Genomic DNA, 22,689 nt, shown 5'->3' with positions numbered 1-22,689 from the left:
GAGCAGTTAAACACTGGAAAACTCCAGAACATAAGGCTGGTAGATAAAGGGGGAGTTCACAAAGTTTATTGTGAAGCTGTCAAGCTCCAAAAATAGCACCACGACAGTAACATAAAGCTAGTTCATATCACTCATTCATTATAGTCTTTTGAAGCCCTACCTGTAGATAGATCTGTTTGAAAGCACACCGAAATTTAAGTCAATATTCAGTAAATACATTTTTAGTCTCAGGATATAGCACAGAAGACTATTTTTATGGTTCTTTTGTAATATTTTTGGTCCTTTTTGGAGCTTCACAGCCCTTGAACGTGATGAACCTTAGTTAAAAATAACTTTGACAGCAGAATGTTCATTTTTGGATGAACAACTATCCCTTTAAATGTGCACAAAGGCTTTTGTTGAATAAAAACGCACTCGGTCCTTGGGCATCGTCCCCATATGGCATCAGAGTGTATTCTGACATACGGACGTCACCCTTCCCCCATTCCACTATGGCAAGTCCTGGCTTCCCTGGCTTCCTTAAATTAGTCGTGGCATGTGAACACACAGTGAAGAGGCAGTTACCGCACTGACAGCTGTGTATGTGTGGAACACACGTCATTGCGGCCTGTAAACAGTCATTAAATCCAGTTCTCGCTGCATGGCGTGGTGTAAACACACGAACACACACACACACACACACACACACACACACTATAGTTGCAGACATTGGATCTTCTCCAGGCCGCAGTCTGTAGCTGAAGCTCAGGTAAAGGCTTTGTTTACCAAGCTTCATTCTGTTTGTATTATAGAGCTTTATATATCTGTCTGGATTATAAAGCTCATCATTCTGCACACAGTCACGGATCCATTCGGCTCTGTGATAATAGACCAGCCTTCAGATGGAGGTTTTTTTTTTTTTTTAGGATTGTTCTTCATGCATGCGAGCGTCGGTCTGTCTAGTGTGTTTATACAGTATGTGTTTTATGTGTACAGTGCTTCTTTTTTCCGACTACATTCACAGAAAGCATGTACGTAAATCAGCCAGGACCCTCAAACTGCACCCCTGCCTTTCTCACGGGAATGTCATTACCATGACATCACTCCACAGGCTTTCTGTGTTAGGTCTGGCAACGATAACATTTCCAGAATGGTTTGCAGAAGTTTGTTTTTCACTTTGATGTCAGAAAGTACCTGCATAAAAAATCGTTGCAAAATATGTAACGTAATTGCAAGATATATTTAGAATGGGTACTTATATGTATATTAAATCAATTTATATTTTAGCACATAATTATTGTGAATTAATTAGTATAATATTATGAATCTATTAATATTAATAATAACATATATAAATGATAGGTTCCTGTATAAACAAACAAGAAAATTAAAGGTATACAGTAGGTATACAGAAAATTACCCTCAAGCTGTCCTAGGTGTATGTGACTTTCTTCTTTCAGATGAATACAATCACAGTTATATTAAAAAAGTACTGGCTCTTCCAAGCTTTATAATGGCAGTGAATGGGGTTTAAGATTTTTAAGCCCAAAAAACTGCATCCATACATCATAAAAAGTGCTCCACATAGCTCCGTGGGGTAAATGAAGGCCTTCTGAAGTGAATGGATCAAGGGGTAATTTTCATTTTTGGGTGAACTATCCCTTAAAATCAATATATATTTGTAGCCCAGTCTTCATTGATGTTTGTTATTCTTACCATAATTTTGATTTGTTGTATTAATATGAATAATCTAATATATTATTCCTGTATGAACAAAAAAGAAAACTAAATAGATTGAAATGCTTCAAAGATTACAAATGCAATGAAATACATGTTAGTTATAGTCAGTAAAACCATAAAAGCCTGATATATCAAAAAAGATTTTTATTTGTTTTATTGATTTTCTGCATATTTTTTCTGAAGGTACAGTAGTTCTGTTTCCAAAAAGAGATTTTTCTGATTATTATTATTATTATAAATGCAGACTTTATAAAGAATCACTCCAAGTTTCTGTGTAAGTCTCACAGTTTATCATCCATCAGGCGAAAATCATAAATCCGATAGCACCCCACAAGATTTGAGTTCTCATTAATATCCAGTGCAGGATTTTCTGTTAAAGTGTAATACTGACGGTTAGGGGTGTGTTCATCACTGAAGTGCCGACTGCAATCAGGCTAGCTCATCACATCAGCTGTATCTGTTACCTTACTAGTAGTTTCTGCATATAAAACGTCGTATAGAATATGAAGAACTGTGATACTTTGGTTGAAAAAGAATACTGGAGTTGTGGTCGTCCATGCTGGCACTCTTTGAGCCAGTGATCAAACTGCCGTCAGAGGCTGTGCCAGTGAAGAGTTGCACTACCATGCTGTAATGAGATCCCCTGAGTGCCCTCAGCCAATCACAGTCGAGTATAGGCTCTCCTTGCTTGTGTTAATTGGCTGCAGGGGTAATGCCACTGCAACACGCCAGCTCATCTCAGAAGATCTGTGACATTCATATACATTACAGCTTCTTTTTGAAAAATCTTCCTGTATAGACCTAGGGAATAATCTCATGTGACAAGACCATCTTGTCCCAAATCGGTCGTTTAATATTTTACAAATTATAGCGTCCGGTGGATTTGCATATGTTCATGTCTTTCCATTGATTCTCTAAGAGCTAAATACAGAGAATAATGATGTGGTATCTTTCCCCTTGTCGTCATCAGACATGTAGATTGTATGATGGCTCCCCCTACAGTCTGAAATGGAGGTGAATGTGGCATTCTGCTAATAAAATGCGACAAGTCGATGATGTCAATTCCCTCTCCACTGCATATTTCCAGAGTAGCTTTGTGAGCTCAATACTGCTCGAATGGATTGTTATGTCTGTTCGCTTGCCTGCGTCTGCAGTCGGGTGCCAAACAGGTGCAGAGGAATACCAAAACACTCCATGTATGGCTGCTTGGCCATCCGTGACTCGCTCACACACACCTTCTCCTGACCTCAGAGGAAGTGAGGTCACAAACTAAGCGTTGCTCATCAAAACATAAACACTGTTCACACTGGGATCATGACATCTGATGGGATAAAACACAGAATGAGGTCGTTCCAGCCACTCGCACAGCATCTTTCCTTTCCAAGCAAATTGAGTGTACTTTTTTAGGCAGTGAAACATGTTATGGCGCATTACTGCTGTTTTTTCTTTGCAAGTTTCATGTATCCATGATCATCAGAGAAAAAGTGTTTTTTTATTAATAATATTATCATGAATTACATAAGTTCAATAATATGTATAATTATTGTGCACATACTGATTAAGAAAACTTTCATTTTTGTGCAAAAAAAAAAGCAAAAACTGATTTTTTTAACCTTTAAAAATTTTGATTGTCAACCTCAGAAGGTCAAACTAAATATTATATGAGCCCATTATTTTCTGTGCATCATTTTATATGAGCATTTTCTATGTATCTCTTTGCATTTTTACATCCCTGTTACCAAAATAAAATAAAATAAAAAGGTTGCAGGTTTGGATTAAATATTGAATGAGCCATTTATTTTCTGTTCATTTTATATGAGCATTTCCTATATGCATTTTTACAAACCTGTTACCAAGATTTGGAATAAAATAAAATAAGGTTGCAGGTTTAGCCAAAATGTATTTATTCTGTTGAGGGCTAGCTAGTTTAGGACCATATGTTTAAAAAAGCCAAAAGGTCTATGTGTAGCCTTGTGTTTTAGCAAGCAACTGTGGCATTGCCTCAATGTGCTTCATTCTCCCTGAACGTTCAGCTCAACTGAGGGAGCCAGTAGCATACAGTTTAATGTTCTTTGAGTTTGGTGCTCAAAGAAAACACAAACCTTAGGCGTATTTGTGTTATTTCTGCAAACTCTGTGCAAAGACCTATTTGTGCCAGAGGGAGTCCCTCAACCAGCAAAGAAGATGCATTCAAGTCTAGAGGTTTTCCTGAGTAAAAAAAAAATAGATTTTGGTGTTATTATTGTACTTTTTGCTGTGTAACTGCATGTGTGTTGTACTGTGTTCTGAATCAATACGATTCAGGCAACAGATTGGACATTGGTGATGATGTCATAATCTGTCCAACTTTCAGCAGATTAATGACTAGCCTCTTTACACTCGTTAGTGTTCTCTCTTTCTGTCTAAACCTTTACTAAACCATTTGAAAGTTATTGAAGAAAAAAAAGGTTATTCATAGCATCCTGCTGTTCTTTAGGTTGTCTTGCTCTTATCATTAAGATCATCCTGCATTATAGCTCAGCTCACGTGTTAATGGCCAGGCTTCATTAGCTGATGGGTGTGTGTGATTGGGCGGGTGTTTGAGTCGATGCTCACAGCAGTCCCAGGTAGACAGCTGTGAGAGATAAAACAGAAATAGGAGGAGCACAGCAGTCTGTGGATTGAAGGGTCCAGTGTTTTCGAGTTCCTGTACTCCCCTCCAGCTGCTTCTTATTTGTGCATGTGCATGATTGTCCCGGGAGAGTCTTTTACCCCATAAGGACATTTTTCTCCATTACTCTGGCAAAGGCACAAACGTCAATTATGCTGATTGACAGTGTAAATTCTCATAACCGACTATATTTAGACATTCATTTGAAAGGTGGATGACTGATGCAGGTTGTTCAATGCAAAGTATTGATGAAGATGCATAGGTCAGAGGTAACTTTTTGATGATGATACCTTTGCAGGGACACCCTTCCTAAAATATAAATATTTTCATGTATAAAAATACTGTTCGAGGAAAAATATTGAGTGTTATATTGTAAAGACGATATAAAATCAAGTAATTGTTACTGTAATTAAGTAATTGGCTTTTGTATTGACATTGTGCTAAAATTGTAAAAGGAAATTAAAATATTTTCTAGAAAATACAGCATATCGGACAATTTTTTTTCCGCAAAACTGCAGCTTTTTCTTATTCTCTTGATAAAAAATAGTAGTCAATACAATATACAATGAAATAATCTTGTGATTTTATTTTTTCCCCCTGAATTTGGTGAGTGCTAATGTAATATATATATTCTATCATTTTTTGTAATACTATCAATTTTCTCAATGTTTTTGAAAAAAATATTTGATCAAAAATACATATATATTATATACATAACCTAGTGGAAAAATAAATATACTAAAATGTATTTGAAATATATTTATTTCATTCTAAGTATACTACAATTACATTTACATATTTATGTACTTAATAAAAATACCCTGCAATTGTACTTTTTGTATACTAAAGTGGTATACTTAATGTCTGCTAAATTAGAACAACTAATTTTGTGCTTAATGCACTTTAATTGGGCAGAAGTAGTGCTGAAGTCCAACTAAAGATATACTGAAGTTAGGGCTGGGCGATATGGCAAAAAATTGACCTTAAAATCTCAATTTTTGGGGGTTTTTTAGAACGTTTGACCAATTCTCGATTTTTTAAAAGATTTTTAACTAGTCAACTTAAATTTAACTACAACATGACTCAAGTAACTTTTCTTTTATTCCTCGATTTCTAAAAAATAGTCTGTCATTAATTATGTTGTTCCAAACCCATAAGACCTTTGTTCATCTTCAGAACACAAATTAAGATATTTTTAATGAAATCCGAGAGCTTTCTTACCCTGCATGCAATGGACAGCAATGGAACTACCACGTTCAAGGCCCAAAAAGGTAGTAAGGACATCGTTAAAATAGCCCATTTGACATCAGTGGTTCAACCGTAATTTTATGAAGCTACGAGAATACTTTTTGTGTGCAAAGAAAACAAAAATAACGACTTCATTCAACAATTTCTCCTCTTCTGAATGCACAGTCTTTGCCGTGCATTAATGCGAGTACCACAACGTATGCAAGTGGTGCTGCTGACACAGGAGCTGGCGTTCTGACGTAGAACTCGGATGCGCTGTGCCTTGTTTACAAGCAGGGGAATGCACACACATGCATCATGGTACTCTCGTGAACGGCCGTTGAAAACTGACATGGAAGAGACAAAATTGAATAAACTATGTCCTTACTACCTTTCTGGGCCTTGTCAGTTGCGTTGCTGTGTATGCAGGGTCAGAAAGCTCTCGGATTTCATCAAAAATATCTTAATTTGTGTTCCGAATATGAACAGTCTTACAGGTATGGAACGACATGAGGGAGAGTAATTAATGACAGAATTTTCATTTTTGAATGAACTATCCCTTTAAGAATTAATCTGACTTACTAGCAGTTAACCAAGGCGCAATCAGTCATATATTTCACATTCAACATAGACCAATCTATGTTTTTATGTAACTAAATAAAAAAAAGAAGTTATTACAAATCTTAAAGAAAAAGAAGATGACTAACTTTGTAAGACTGTAAGCATTTTATGCAGCCGGCCTCTGGTTGAATTAAATAATTTTTTGCTTGTTTTCTCTCTTTCTCCTTCTCAGTTACCTTTTTTGTCTCTGTTTTTCATTCTGTCCAACCCTTTTTTTTCGAACTGTAAAAAAAAAACTGTGACCTTGCAGCATGGTAAAAAATAAAAAGAGGAACAGGACACCAGCCCCCTTTGCGCTGGGCAAGAGCACCGACACGCCACCTTCAACAGAAACCACACCGGGGGAGTAAGACAGAGAGGGCGAGAGGGAGGGAAGAGAGGGATGAGTGCAGGGGGAGGGGTTGAGAGGAGCATAGAGAGAGTGACGTAGAGAGACAGAAAACGAGAGGGTGTTCGAGGGAAAGGAGGGAGGCAGACGGCCCAGTGGAGTGCATCGTCACGCTAGGTGAGAGGAGATCTGGCCACTGCAACAACACAGGCTTTTGGTGCTCAGGGACGAGTTTATCCTCCGCAGCTTAAGTTAGAGAGCAGACCTCCGAACGCTGCATGTTATTTGTGGCCAGCCGGGCTCAGAATGGAGTGAGAGGTATGTGTGTGTGTGTGTGTGTGTGTGTGTGTTTGCGGCTGCCTGAGCAGCACGCAGGTGTCTGGCAAAGATGACTGCAGCAGCTGTTGAGGCATGCAGCTATGTTTCTCTCTCTCTTTCGCTCGTTCTTGCTCTCTTCTGTAGTCTGATGTCACTGATGTCTGATGCAGACTAGCTGGAGGACATGTTGTTTGCTTACTAAGCCAAACTGACTATATAAAACTTTTGCATGATATCTGAAATCTCTGATGACCTCCAGAGTTTGACTTTACATTTCTTTATAACTTTGCTGATGGAGCTCTGGGTAGCGAGCATTGATCTGCTTGTTTATTATGTTTGTCCATTAGGATGGTGACATTGAAGCAGAAACAACTGGCGCAAACACATTTCACGTAGATTGGCTTCCCGACAACCATTACAGGAATTAAATGCAAGAGTAAATGGAAAAATTACATCCATTGCGCTAGAGGTTCCTTCTTGTTTAATATCTATGTATAGCAAGACGTGTTTTGTTCATCCATATCCTGATGCCAGCCTGTTTTTTTTCAGCTTTTTTTGTGCCCCCGGTGTCTTCTGGTGTGATCCAGGGAGTGTTTTGGCTCCTGTGGCGTCCTTGGGCGGTGGTTTTTTTAGTTTGGGGGAAGATTATGCAGCATTAAGCTGCTTGGTATCAGATAATGCAGCAATAATCATTCTTTGTGGTTATGAATTCAGCAAGATTCATCTGAGCTGGTGGTGTTTTTGCATTCATATGCGTTTCAGCTGAACTATCTTTGGATCTGCTGATGTAATTAGATTCTAAGTTTAGCCCATGTAATATGTGAACGTGGGGGTTGATCCATTCATATTTTCAACATATGCTCTGCTTTCATATATTATATAGTTGGGATGCCTCATATTTATCAATACCAAATCTGCTGATATTAGAGATTTGTTTCTTTTTATTGTATCAGTCAATTGTTTAATTTTAAATGTTCATTTTCCCTGTTTTATGATGTCGATTAAAAAAAAAATCATTTTTCACACTGTACATTATAACATTGTGATGCATAAAATCACTTGTAACATTTTAAATGATTCATTTTAGTTTTAGGTGACTGGCCATAACATTAAAATATTGATATTAATACTGCTATCGATAACAGTTAGTTCGAAATAATTTATATTAGCTTGAATTGAGGACATTTAATGGGATATTTCACCCAAAAATTAAAATTCTGTCATCATTTATAGAATGTAATTCCAAGCCTGTATGACTGGTTTTGTTTTGTTTGTTTTTTGTTTTGTTTTTTTGTTCTGTGTTTTTTGTTTTGTTTTTTTGTTTTGTTTAGTTTGGTTTGTTGTTTTGTTTTTTGTTTGGTTTTGTTTTGTTCTGTTCTGTTCTGTTTTGTTTTTTGTTTGTTTGTTTGTTTTATATTTCACCCAAAAATTAAAATTCTGTCATCATTTATAGAATGTAATTCCAAGCCTGTATGACTGGTTTTGTTTTGTTTGTTTTTTGTTTTGTTTTTTTTGTTCTGTGTTTTTTGTTTTGTTTTTTTGTTTTGTTTAGTTTGGTTTGTTGTTTTGTTTTTTGTTTGGTTTTGTTTTGTTCTGTTCTGTTTTGTTTTTTGTTTGTTTGTTTTTTTTGTTTGTTTATGCCAGTGTTTTTTGGACCCTTTTGACTTTCAGTATATAGACAAAATCAGTTAAACCATTTTTCAGAATGTTTTTTTTTATGTTCACGAAATTAAGCCATGAAGGTTTGGAACTACTTAGTTGAATAATTGATGACCGAATTTTAATTTTTGGGTGAACTATCCCTTTTAATATCCATGCCAGTTATGCCTATATTTGTGCCTATGCTCAAACAGCCCAAAATAAGTCTGTTCTTCTGTGACATTAATAACAGCTGTGCATTTGTATAGTCATCCAACCCCGCATGACTCATCAAGAATATTTCAGACCTCTTCCTAGGGTTACACAGTCATCTTCGCTGCTGTCGCACAGCATACATCTACTAGAAAACAAGGACAAACCACACAGCGTTATGATGGTCCCAGTTTCTGCTGTCACTGTGCTGTTGGGCCGAACACATTCTGACAGTCATGTGATCTGAATGATCTCTTCGGGTGCTGCTGTGTTGGTGAGTTTGACATTGGGGTTTGAGTCTCCCATGTGCGATCTTGCCATTATTATGGCTGCTTTCCTCAAGGGATTCACAGGGCCATCACAAAACAAGTCTATTTCTGTCAAACAGCTCCAGCTGTGTCTAGGGGATTGCTGGTGTGTTTGGCCGTGTGATGTGAATGCGGGAATGTGACAGCGATGGTCACTATCAGATTGGGTGTTTTGGTTTCAGGTTGGCTGACATATGATTCTCGGAAACAGGGCACTGTTATTCCAGATTATGATCACTGATCCGCAGATAAAACCATATCACATATGTCACCAGCCATTACGTTGTTAAGCATCATATGGAAAGCTGGTTCTAATCTTAAAGCTCTGTGGGTGGCAAATAATAACTTTATAAAAAATGGACTACGTCGTTAAACGAACTGCTTATCATGTAAAGGTCTCAAAGCCTTATATATTCTGCAGCTGTTATCCAATCTGCATTGTGCAAATATTATTTAAATGAATGCATTTTGGCACCTTGTGATGGCTGACACCCCAGCTGTCTTGGTGCTTTAAATAACTGGCTTAAATATATAAATAACTTTGAAAATTGAGGTCAAGCAAATTAAGATTCAGCTCTGTCCTCTGTCAGCAGATGAGATATCAAACCGGTTCTTTCCTCTTAGCTCAAAATAAATGTTAAATATTTGATTATCATTGCATTTCATGGGGCCCGAGGAGTGTTTGGTGCACCCAAATTTGTCCTGTGTTTGAGTTACTGCAGGACTTGTCTTTAAATTAGTATTCAGGACATAAGATCTAGTCATTGGCCATGAAATATTGCAAAGCTAGGCTGGTGCAGTAACAAGCAGGGGTATGTATGTACCTTCTCATCCGAATCTGCTGTGTCATTGTGTCATGTAGGGAGCCTCTGAGGACAGAGCGTAGGGAATGAGAGACCAGGTATGATATATTTTCCATGAATGATGAAGAACTGGAAGAATTTGATCTTTTGATTTCTTTTTGATCGGTTCTGTTTGTTTAGTTTTTTATAAGGAAATAAGGCAATAAGGTAATTGTGTTATGTTTTTGAAAGATGTCTCTTATGCTCACTAAAGCTGCCATTATTTAATCAGAAATACAGTAAAACAGTAATATTGTAATAAGGAAATAAGGCAATAAGGTAATTGTGTTATGTTTTTGAAAGAAGTCTCTTATGCTCACTAAAGCTGCCATTATTTAATCAGAAATACAGTAAAACAGTAATATTGTAAAATTAAAAGAAGTGTTTTCTATTTTAATATTTTTAAAATGTAGTTTATTCCTGTGATGGCAAAGTGGAATTTTTTAGTATCCATTACTCCAGTTTTCAGTGTCACATATGATCCTTCAGAATTCATTCTAATATGCTGATTTGATGCTCAAGAAACATTTCCTATTATAATAAATGCTGAAAACAGTTGTGCTGCTTAATATTTTTGTGGAAACTGTGGAACCGTTCTTAGTGATTTGTCCCTAGCTCAACAAGCACCATCAATTAGAATGGGTTGAATGGTTTGCCATTGCAAATTTTTTTCTTTCTTTCTTTTAAAAGGAAAAATGTATTTTATATGTGTGGAAAATAAAACAGCATAATAATAGATATTTTATATTATTGAAAAAAAAATTAAATAATACATTTTAAAATTATAATATAAAAGTATTTTCAGTCTAACATTTAAATTTAATTTAATTTAATTAAATGTATATGTATTTTGTGTGTGTGTTAGTTCCAGAAAAAAACATTGGGTGCAAGTAGAAATCTGAATTTAAAATTAATAATAAAAATCCCTATTCTCAAAAATACCCTGATACCCAACTACTCCTAATTAAGTAGTGGTAGGAAGAGGTCTCTCATTCTTGATGTAAATCAGACTTGATGTAAATACTTAATTAGTGTATTTAGCATCCAGTCAGACTAAATTGTGGGTGGTTAGTGCATAGCACTGAAACACAGCTTACAAAAGTAATGCAGCTGTTTAGTGAATTCGTCCCAGAGTGTTTCTGCATTTGGAAACTCAGTGGTATGATCTATTTTTGCTTTAGTGCTTATTAAAGCCACCTGTCTGGTCAGCTCTGGTGCAGTGATTCACTCTCCATATCCATGCAAAGCATTCCATGATAATCACAAACTCTAGATGATTGCTGCTGGAAAATAGTTTGTTTGGTTTATATTACAATTTTAACAGCACTGTTATACGTTTCACCCTGCTATTTTAGTACAAAAATGTAAATCTTGATATTGTTCTCTTGAATCTGAACAACAGCTCACTGTTTGGATGCTGCAGATTCACTCTTGCTGTCCGCTTCAAGTAAACAGCTCTTTCTTTTTATTATGTAGTGAAGCGGCATGTTTATAGACGATGTCAAGATCATTTGTAATTTGTTGCGGTGTGTTCAGTCAATCTGCAGCAGACTCTGTGATAATTGCCACTTGGCTTCACTTAGCTGAGTCTGCCTCAGAAAAAAAAGTTCTCAGGAATCCGGAGGAGGAGAATGCAGCGCCATTGTTTGTCATAACAACAAGGTGTAGGATGATGAAGGCTTGTTTGAGGTTTGCAGGACTTGCTAATCGCCACCTGGCTATCTTTCAACAGGAGCAAAAGGCATATTTGGAAGCCTCGTTCTTTACAAGAGAGTGACATTTCACTGGAACTGCATCTTTGGCTAAGTCTTTGAAAACAGTTGAATGACCTTTGGAAGTGACCTTACTTCCTCATTTATCAGAATGCAAATACTTGAAAGATACTAAATCACTTTCAGAATAACCAAAAACCCCACCACTAGTTTCAAAATTACACACATCAGCTTTCATTTCTCCTTAGATATGGAACTAGACAATGAGGCATTTATTCTGTGGCAAGCTCTGAAAGATTCCAAAAGTGGGTTTTAAAGGAATGGCCTCTGTGTGACTGATGGAAACACATCACTGTTTAGGAGCACGAAACTGAAAGCTGCTTTATGGGATGAGGCGTGGACAGAGTTGGTTGGTGTAGGGCAATAGAATATACGGTCTGTACAGTAGAAAAAACATTACGCCTATGTGATGTCCCCCCTTTTCACAAAAACAAACCTGTGTGTGTGTGTGTGTGTGTGTGTGTGTGTGCATGTTCCAGCATGTGCGACTTTACATGTGAAGTTAAAGAAACAGACTCTAGGCAGCTACAGGGAAGGGAGGGACGGACAGAAGCAGTTCTGCGGCTTGCTGGTTACGTCATTTCTGACAGGCCGCATCATCCAAGCTTATCGTAAGTTGCCCTGACACGCTATACCCAAGAAATTCCGCATAAACAATTACTTGCCACATAAAGAGGTTATAGTTGCTGGAGATTCGAAGTTTCTATCACATGTACGCCTGGGTATTTTGTCAACAACTTTCAAATGTAAAGGCAGCGGTATATTTTATTGTATAAATTATTTAAATATGGTGTAAATCTGTGTGAAAATGTTGCTTTCAGTACAAAATAATTGCCTTTGAAATTAATCGCGCGAGTAACGAATCGAGTTCCCTTTCGCCTTTTCTCTCTGGAATTGTTTAAAATTCGCTTGCTTGTGTAAATACGAACAAATTATAAACTTATACTCTATTATGGTTAAATTTTGCAATTAATCCGCGGATCACATGCGTGCCGAACTGTGGGGCTTGGTCCGTACGGATCACGGATCAACTACGATCCGTTTAACCACTATAAAATAATATGGGGTGGCAGCAGTGTTGCCAAGTCAACTGTTTTCCCGCGGAATTGGGCTACTTTATCACTGTTGCCGAGGGTTGTTTTTCATGTCCACGGGTTAAAGCGACTCCAATAACATGATATTTATCCCCTGGAATGTGAATTCTAGCAGGGAAACCCCGCCAAAAAATGTGTATTTAACCCCTGGAACGCGATTGTTAACTGGGGACCCCCTCGAAACACGATTGGGCTAGTTTTGAGTAGCGATTGGGCGTTTTCTTCTGAAAACCTGGCAACCCTGGGTGGAAGTGGAGATGGAAAAGAGTTCATTGAGTAATAGCTGCTGAAAAATCTGCTTTGCCATCACACAAATAATTTACATGTTAGAATATATATAGCATTTTAATTTGTAATAATATTTCACAATATTACTATTTTTACTTTATTTATAATCAAATAATCAGCCTTGGTGAGCATAAGAGGTATTGTATACTAAAAAAAAACACTTTTGATATATATATATACATACATATATATATGATATATGACATTTAAATGATAGTGTATTATATATATATAAGACCCTCCAGCACAACAATTATAGAAAAGCATTATATAATAAGATATAACTTATATTGATATAACTGATATTGTGCTCACGCTATGTTTATACTCCCTTTCTTTCTGTTGCTTCTTTCTTTAGCTGTGTGTCAAATCATGGTATTATTACCTTAAGGGCACAGCGTATAATTATTGCGTTCCCGCTTTTTGACTTCTCATTAATTTGAAACGCATAGTTCTTTTCTTCCACCTTATACAAGCCTGATGAGAAATCATCCGATTTTCATCAGACGGGTGTTACGCCCAGTTATGTAAATATAGACTTCCGTGGCCTCAGTGTGGCAATATGTTGTCAACATGAGAGAAAAAGCATAGCCCAGCTTCAGTCAAGCTTGTAAAGACAGATAAAAGGTTTCTGGGATGGACAGGATTTGACCCGGAGGCCTAAGAAATTCTTACACATCCGCTTTCACAGTGCTCTCACCAGGTTATGTTTTGAACAGAAGAGGCCACAGTTCAATCTGCAGTCAACTCTCTAAAATATGTGTATTTAGTTAAACTCATATCCTTTGACTGTTACTTACAAACTATAATTTTCTGATAAATATTTTGGAAAATGTATTATGCTGCCTTCACTTATAGCTAGCCCTTAAAATGTCAGACAAATAAGTGTACTAGCATGATTAGCATACACATAACTCAGTGGCCTACAAGACAATAAGCTGTTTGACTTCACACTGAAGTGTCATGATTAACCAATTAGAATCATATCTGATGTATAAACTATTGGAAGAGAGATGCTGGGCCACAGTGGGTATGGCTACAAACTGAAACCATGTAGAAATACAAACCAAAATAGTGTCAAAATGGTTAAGACAAAAACTCTGATTGAAAGATGGAATAGATAGCTTTTATAGATTATTGTGTTAACAATTTGAGCCTGGTTAGCAAGCACAGTGTTAACATGCCTTTTTTCAGTTTCCTGTTAGCCTGACGAGACATGACTGTCCACACAACATAAGTGTTCTGCTATAAAACTCCAAATTATTGCTAATAACTGCAAAGATGCATTACTAATGAGTAGGCCCGCTCAGATTCTGTGGCCACCGATTTCCACAGATGTTCATTTATTGAATATTTTGGGTAATTTGATTATGCTTTTCAGCTGAGCATGCAGTACTCTCGGTTCTGTTTAACACATTTTAACATGTTTAAATCCATTCCACAGAGCTACACAAATTTTTTCAGTGCAGAAGGTCCACAGATTAAATGCTTTTCAACTTAACTAATGGTAAATTTAGAGTAAAGTTGCAGGTATGCAGAATAAACAGGAAATCTAATGTAGGTCATATTTACAGACCGTATGGTTTTTATAGAAGATACATGGTTTTATTGATGTTTATAGAGAATTTTAAACTGGTTCTAGAACAGTATAAGCAGTGAGCAGCAGTGTTGTGTTGCGTATCTGTATTGGTATGCATGGACGGCCCTACACGTCTGCTGAATGCCCCTTGTAAAGGTTACTCTCGACAGCTCCCAGATGTGCTACACTATTTGTATAATTGTAAATGTTGCCTGAGACCACCTCAGCAGGTAACTCAAGTAAACTAGTTTGGAATTTATAACAAAATGTGCGTTTTATAGGAGTTTGCTATGCTTGAATTTTACAGGGATCGGTTTATGCCAAGCTATTATCTTTTATAAGAATGTACTCAACCGGCACAGAAAATGAACCGTTTTACCAGGGGTGCCAGAACATATAGGTCAGTGTTCTCAACTAATGTTTTTTTTTCTTTGTTAAAGTGTCGTAAAGTCTCAATCTGTTCTTATATTTTTCACTGGAGATATTAAATCACATATTCTGATGTTTATAAGCCACCATAAATATTTATTCACAGTGTAATGTGATCAGTCTAAGCATTCCTTGACTTTATGCTTGCATTTAAATGCAATGTTTCACACCGTAACATTTTCATTCTTTTATGCGACTGTAGTGGAAGGGCTGCATGTAATGCTCTTTCATTGGTATTCATGAACTAAATGGCTGACACAAATTGTGTTGTTTTGTTGTGCCCTGACCTTGAAATTGCAAAAGAATTCATCAGCAGGAGAAGGAGAATTAGACCTTCTGGTCATCTCTTGTCTGGGATCTGTTTATGACTGGAAATTGTTTAGATGGATATGTAGATACGGTTGCTTCTCATGCCACAGGACAAAATGATGGTAAAATAACATTTGTTGCAGAAAATTTCCATCATTCAAAATGTTGATTTTCAATATGGCTCTTACAAACATTAATGATGGCAACCATAGTATTTTGGTTACCATGATAAACTTTAGTAAGAATTACGTGGAGGAACAGTTCTGAATCATTGTCATTCGAAAAAGGGAAGTTCCATATGTCAGGTCTGTGATCCTTTATAAAACAATTTTTAAGAGATGAAATGGTATCAAAGTTTCTCTGAGCAGTGAGCGCTCAAATTGAAACCACTCCAGCCCTTCTCACATTTCATACCACATTCTTACCTATTGAGAAAAAATGACTGACATGCGCCTTGAAGTTCTCACAAAGGTCCGCGTGTGAAACTTCCCACATGTGCGAGTGAAATCGATCATTTGATCTGCCGCACGTTCTGAGCCCTGGGATCGTTGGAGAATGGATGTGCCGTATAAATTTCTCCCCCACTGACACGGGACATTATTGTAAAGAAATATTCAGTGTCATCTCCTTTGTATGAACACAGAGCGATGAAAACGATTCACTCTCTTTTTGTGTTAGAAATAATTACTGAGACAGTCAGGTTTAGATGAATCCACAGAGGATTTAACAAAGGCTCAATGGCCCACCTGTGTAAGATTTATTCATAACTCACTGTCTGTTTTAGACTTTTGGCAAGTAAAAAAAAGAATTTTTTCCTCCATAATTCATCATAAATATGTTTAGTAGGACTGCAAAACGATTAATCGCAAATAAAAGTTTATGTTTACATACTATATGTGTGTGTACTGTGTATATTTATTATGTATATGTAAATATACACAAACATATGTGTATATTTTTCAAAAAATATTTGTATGTATATATATATATATATATATATTTCTACTTTCTAAATATTTTATATATAAATCTAACATATTTTTACTTATTATATACAGTACATGTATGTGTGTATTTATATACAAAATAAATATTCACAGTACACACACTTATAGTATGTAAACAAACTTTTATTTGCGATTAATCGTTTTGCAGCCCTAATGTTTAGTAAAGCTAGATATTATTGTTAATATTGAGATACTATTGTTAATATTTTAAAATCATTTTTTTTTTTTTTTTTTTTTTTTTTTTAGTTAAAGTTTTAGTAATTTTGTTGTTTTTTGTCATTTTTATTAGGTTATTTAATTTTAAATATGTCTGTATAGTTTATATAGTTTATTTCATTTTTTAGTACCTCAACTAAACAAAAATGAGAAATGCTTTGGCAATTAGCAAACTTTTTTATATTTCATTTCAATTCGTTTTTTTTTTTCAAGCAATGAAAACTTTTTTAAGGGTTTTAGCTTACGGTAATAACTCTGGCTAGATTGCATTTGCAAACACAAGCATTCCATATGTTGCATTATGATGAGAAAATATGATTATTTGTCACAGGATATCCAGCACGGTTTCACATTCACTCTGACTTTAAATCACCCTCAATTCAGAGAAAGCAATCAGCTGTGTCACAGGCACCACTCCCTTCCTTTAAACCTCAACACACACACAGCACTTCCTCATAACCACTGCCTGCGCCCTCCTCAGCAGAACAGGAACACACAACACGATAGGACAGACGGCGGAGACATTACCTGGTGCCACTGCTAATGCTGTGACTGGAGCAGACGGCAGCTTTGGGAGGTGCTGGTTGCCTCTTAATGCCCTGAGTGTGTGTAGCCTATGGCAAAAGAATTCATAGTAAAGGAATAGAAGCGGTGCCCACATTTTTGGTGACCTCCAGTAAAGGAAATCCAAGCGAGAGAGAGATTTTGACAGCTGGTGTTTTACCTTCAGATGGGTAGGATATGCACTTTTATTGTTGTTAGATTTGAGGATGTTTGGCAGCATGTGATTTGTGTCTGTTGTTCTTTCAGCTAGTTTTGCATTTAGCCATGACATATCACTAGCACATTTAGCAAACTGCAAATAGCCCTTATTTTATTTTTTTTGCAGCATAATTACAGATGACGTGAAACAGAGTTCACAGCGTGTGAAAGGGTGATATTTTGCAGTGCCTGAGTTAATAAAACGACCTTGACGCTGGACTAGAGAGAGACTGAGATCTGAATGTGCCAGTTGCCCTTGTACCGGCAACATGTCTCTCACTGTGATGAGATGGGACTTGTCTGGTCACTACCAATCAATCAAGGTGCCTAAAGAGACAAACATGCACAGATGAACCTTTGCTGTCCTTTAGGAATGGGGATATCATTTATTTGATTTTTGATCTGATGAATATACTATACTATCAAGGCTAATATTGCTCATATAGATACCTATACCTCCACTGAATAGACATTTTTGTGTTTTGAGGGCAAAATGAGTAATTAATAGACACTGAACATTAAAAAGCCATTGTTAGCATTAAATAGCCCAAAACTGTGAATTATACACATAATGTATCACACTATCACTCAAAAGTTTGCTATCAGTAATATCAAAAGTGACAGTAAAGACCTTCACATTCTTGTAAAACATTTCTATTTTAAATTATAGCTTTTCTTTTGAATTTTATTCATCATTGAATCCTGAAAAAATGTTACAGCTGTCAATACAACTTTTCAGTACTGTTTTAAATATTGAAAATCGGCATAGTAGAATGATTTCTGAAGGATCATGTGACATTAAATACTGGAATAATGGCTGCTGAAGATTCAGCTTTGCCATTACAGAAATAAATTACATTTCAAAATATATTAAAATAGAAAATTTGATCAATTAAATGCAGCCTTGGTGAGACGTCTTTCAATTTTTTAACGGTAGTGTGCAATGAATATACATACAAATCAGAGTGTTTTCCATTTATTAACAGCATTTAATCAATGGTTGAACAACTTACAGTTTAAAAATTTTATTTAACAGCATTAAACTATTAACTTATAAAAATGTCATACTTGGTTATTTAGTAAAGTAAAATACTTCAATACTACACTGCTTTCTCTATTTGAATATTGTATGCACTTGTATTGTATGTGTATGTTCTTTCAAAGCAAGTCATTTTCATGCTAAATAAAAGTATCATTAGTAAATCATTAGTTTAGAAAAAGACCAAGAATCAATATTTGTATATGGGAATCAATTCTTTTGATGCAACATTAATACTGATATTTGAACTTTGATGATTTGTTCATTCCTTAGTACTGGTGCAGCCTGGCTGTGCCTGGTCCTTAGTTCCTTCTGTCTACTTCCTTTATCGACCCAAAGATGGCAGCCTGAGGGTCATGTGTCAGACAGCTGAATGAAGTCTCAGGCTGTCACAGACAGCCCACTCTTACATACCTGTCATCCTTGGGGCAATCTAGAGAGCCGAGTTTGAGACTTTGACAGCTGCTAGGCAGATCTCTGGCTCTAGATGGCGCTACGCTGTCCCTGCCGCACTGGAGAGAGTAGACAGGGAGGATAACAGACACATCCTCCAAACTCTTTGTTTATTTAGACTCAACCTCAGCGGTCATTTTGGACAAGAGGGAATGTCTGGGGCCTGATCATGTCTGAACATGCTGAAACTGCCCGGCCTGTTTGTTTGTCTGTTTGTGCTTGAACAACAGAATCGCTCGTGTCGTTATTCACACATGCCTCTAGATACGTTGCAAGTACAGCGATTAGAAAGATAAAAGGCTCTCATTTCTTGTTGCTTTTTAAACAAGTAACAAAATATACAGTTATCCATAAATGGCTTTTAGCTACAGCTGTGAAATTGCTTGTTCTACTTTATCAAGCATTTCCTTAATTTGGAAAGAGTTTTCGTGTGGTTTCCAACACGTACCTTAGAGATGTTGGAAAACTACTGTACTGCATCCAACAAAATCTTAAGATCTTAACCTATATAGGAAAGACTTCATTTGGAAGGCTTCTTAAACAATCTAAATTCAAAGCCTCGTCCTCCAAACCTCCTAATTGGCCCAAACTAAGCAGTGCTGTTTTTGTATGTTGCAAAAAAAATTTGATTTGTCATTACTGTCATTATTTAAATTTGTAACAGATTTAAACCAGTAACTTGGGAGTCTTTTTGACTGATTCATTGAAGAAATGGTCTCATAAGAGACTTTTATTTGGTTAAAATGTTTTAACATGAAAATGTATGGCCATAATTTTTTTAAGTGATTGTCATTTGTGATGCTTCATGGGACTCTAGATGGGCACCTTGTAGCTGGTTGGTTTGGTTCATGGCTCTTTAACAAAGACTTTTTTTAAATTCCTGTAAGGAAAAATACTTTGAGGACCAAGGCCGCTGAAAAAGTTGGCGGGCATTGTTGCAATCTATTATTTTTTCAGTTATTTCAAAGTGCCTTACAGCACACCAAAAGAACTAGAAAAACAAAGGCACTGGCTCAACAAATTTGATAAAAATCCCAACATGTTTTAATACCAATGAAAGCACTTGGTTGACTCTTTCAAAGTAGTAATAATCAATAATTGATGGTTTATTGTCATTTTTTTCTAATTTGTTTGATCGTTTTGTGGATTGCAACACCATTTGGCAAAAGGCAAACCCACTGCAGGTTTCCTTATTATTAAAGACGTTACCTAGACTTTAAGCGACACAGTCATTAACATTATTTAATCTAATGTGACTAATCTGAATGTTCCTGTCAGGCAATGTGAAAAGCATGTTTGTCATTAGTCGATGACTGAGGCACTGGCTCTGAGCTTAGAAGACACAAAACCGAGCCTGTGGGGTGTTACAGGCTTAACGTCATTTGCCACATTTGTTGTATTGTCACTGCTGGATGGCATGGAGAGGTAAATGGAACCGCACAATTCCATCCCATGAAGCAGCTCTCAAGCATGGTGAAGATGTGAAAGGGCAATGCCTTTAAAAAACACCTGACCCCGACTGACCCTCCAAAACGAACCGCATTTCCGCTGCGGGGAAGCTATTTGCTCTTTCAGTCAGGATGCAGGAAGCAGAAGTGGTTGTTTTACATCGGATGGAGGGAGTGCAACTGTGCAATACTTAATCCATCACAAAGACCCGCGCGGGGAAACGGTGATGGAGGACCACACGTAGACAGGATCCCTCAGATTAGAGATTAGGCCTGTGAGAGAAGCCAAAAGCGTGTTTAAGCTTCACTATGGCGTATGGAGGGGAAGGGATGGCAAATATAGATGGAGGTAAACTTCCCCCATTCGAACATGCGTGTTTACATATCCTTATATGGACAGTGTTAATCAAATTCGTTTACAGACTTTATCAACTAAACAGGAAATGGTTTTCTGTCAATCAGGATTGAGTTGGAACTGCTCCATTTAAGTTGTAGATTAATACTGGGTCAGTCTGGATAGAACATTAGCTGTGGAAGAATGAACAGTATTTGCTGATAAACAACTAGCTATGCAATTAACTGGAGTTTACTAGTCCACCACTGCCCTTAAGACAGGAAGATGACTTGTTTTTCTGTTTGATCAGGTTTAAGAAGGGTGCAAGGAGCACTTAACCCAAAGAGGCTTAATGTTCTCTAAATTACAGCTGAAACTAAAGGCAAACATGTCTGCGTCTCAGTGCTGGGGCGGCTGCCGGGTGGATGGCCGATGCCATGTAATTATGTGTACATGAAATGATGGTAATGTGCATTGCAAACCCACGTTAAGAGCCTTGGAATGGTCATTGAAATCTTTCCGTACTATTTCGTGATTGTTGTTATTGTTTTGAAGCTCTGTAGATTACAGAGTGGTTGTTACCTAAAGACACTAGTCTGTAGATTCCTGATTTCACATCAAAACACTGTGAGGGATTGTTCAACCAAAAAATATATATATATAAGAATAAAAATAAGGCATCATTTACTCACCCTTATGTTGACTTTCTTCTTTGGAACAGAAAAGGAGAAATTTTGAAGAATGTCTTGGTTGCTCTTGGACATTTAATAGAGATCTGGGCTGTCCATATTCACTTGTAAAAGAGAAATATATTATATTATATTATATTATATTATATTATATGAATTATATTATATTATATTATATTATATTATATTATATTATCATGTTTATTATATGTAAACTAGAATGCATTCTTCCAAGTTTTTCTTTTTGTGTTTTACTGAGAATGACAATGGCATAAGTAATAAAAACAGAACTATCCCTTTAAGAATGGATCACAAAGTAACTATTGAGAAGGAAAGAAATGAGTTCATTATCCATAGTGGAGATAACATGTAATTTCACACCAAAATCCACTGCAGAATAACACTGGGGATTTGTGTCACTGTAGACAGATTTCAACAATGAGTTTTTTTCCAGACAGACGCAACTGAAGTCAGAGATTATGCTGTTCCGTGACCTCAGCCTGTAATTTAATTCACACTTGTACTGTAGATTCACTAGGTTTTGTTTCTAAGGAATCAGTGATTGAGCTAACAGAAAAAAAATCAGTCCAGCTCTTTTCAAATATGCTGTATGCCTTTTCCATATTCATCTGATGGAAATTAATTTGTTCCATGGATTGAAGATGAGAATGAAGTCAGACCTGGAATGACACATTGGGATCCAGTCTTTCGAGTTCACAGGAAGCTCAGCAGTCTGTCAGCCCAGACTGCAGGCTGAGAATAGCAATGAAAGAATAAACGACAGCTGGATGAGAAAAAGCAAGAATAAAAAGGAGCCGTTCATTGAAACTTTAATAGAAATATATAATAAAAAAATAATAATAATAGTAATAAAAACTGTATTCATCAGTAGGTGGCATCAGCTGACTGTCTTTAAAAGTGAGTCATTGAATCATTCCCATTACCATTCAGAAATGACTCAAATGGCTGTTCATATGAGTGAGTCAGTGAATTATTCATTCTACTGATTTATTCACTACTGTTGCACTGTGGCTTTGTTTGAAACTATTTTCATTGGTGGAGTAAAAACAAACAAAGACACTCTCTGCGTCTGAAATGTAAGTTACTCTGTATTCGGCAAATAGCTGAATATCCTTCAAATATATAGTGGAAATAAATGTTTTCCATGGCCATTGTGGTGTTTTAGCCTCAGTTCCGGCTAATAGAGTGACAGATAAGTGGACCTAGAACCAAATGAATAAATTAGTCACGCTGTTTTCCTTGAAGCCTTACTCTGACAGGAAAGATTTTATTGCTCCCCAAGCCTTTTAGCATTAAAAGATTTGAGGACCTCAGTAATTAACTCTGTCAGGTGGCTCTAAAAGCACTAAGTCACAGTGACCTCCCGCTTCGTACAAGCTACAGAA

General features: G+C 36.5%; 1 protein-coding gene across 1 annotated transcript in view; it reads left to right on the top strand.

The window, feature by feature from the left end:
* Window positions 1–22,689, top strand: part of LOC107727750 (IQ motif and SEC7 domain-containing protein 1-like) — a 179,252-nt gene that overhangs the window by 128,033 nt on the left and 28,530 nt on the right. The gene's annotated exons all lie outside the window — the stretch shown is intronic.

This window comes from Sinocyclocheilus rhinocerous, unplaced genomic scaffold (genome assembly GCF_001515625.1).
Source record: "Sinocyclocheilus rhinocerous isolate Xijiao unplaced genomic scaffold, SAMN03320098_v1.1 scaffold576, whole genome shotgun sequence".
Lineage (NCBI taxonomy): Eukaryota > Metazoa > Chordata > Actinopteri > Cypriniformes > Cyprinidae > Sinocyclocheilus > Sinocyclocheilus rhinocerous.
The sequence above is the reverse complement of the archived record's forward strand: the minus strand, read 5'-3'. Positions and strand labels throughout refer to the sequence as shown.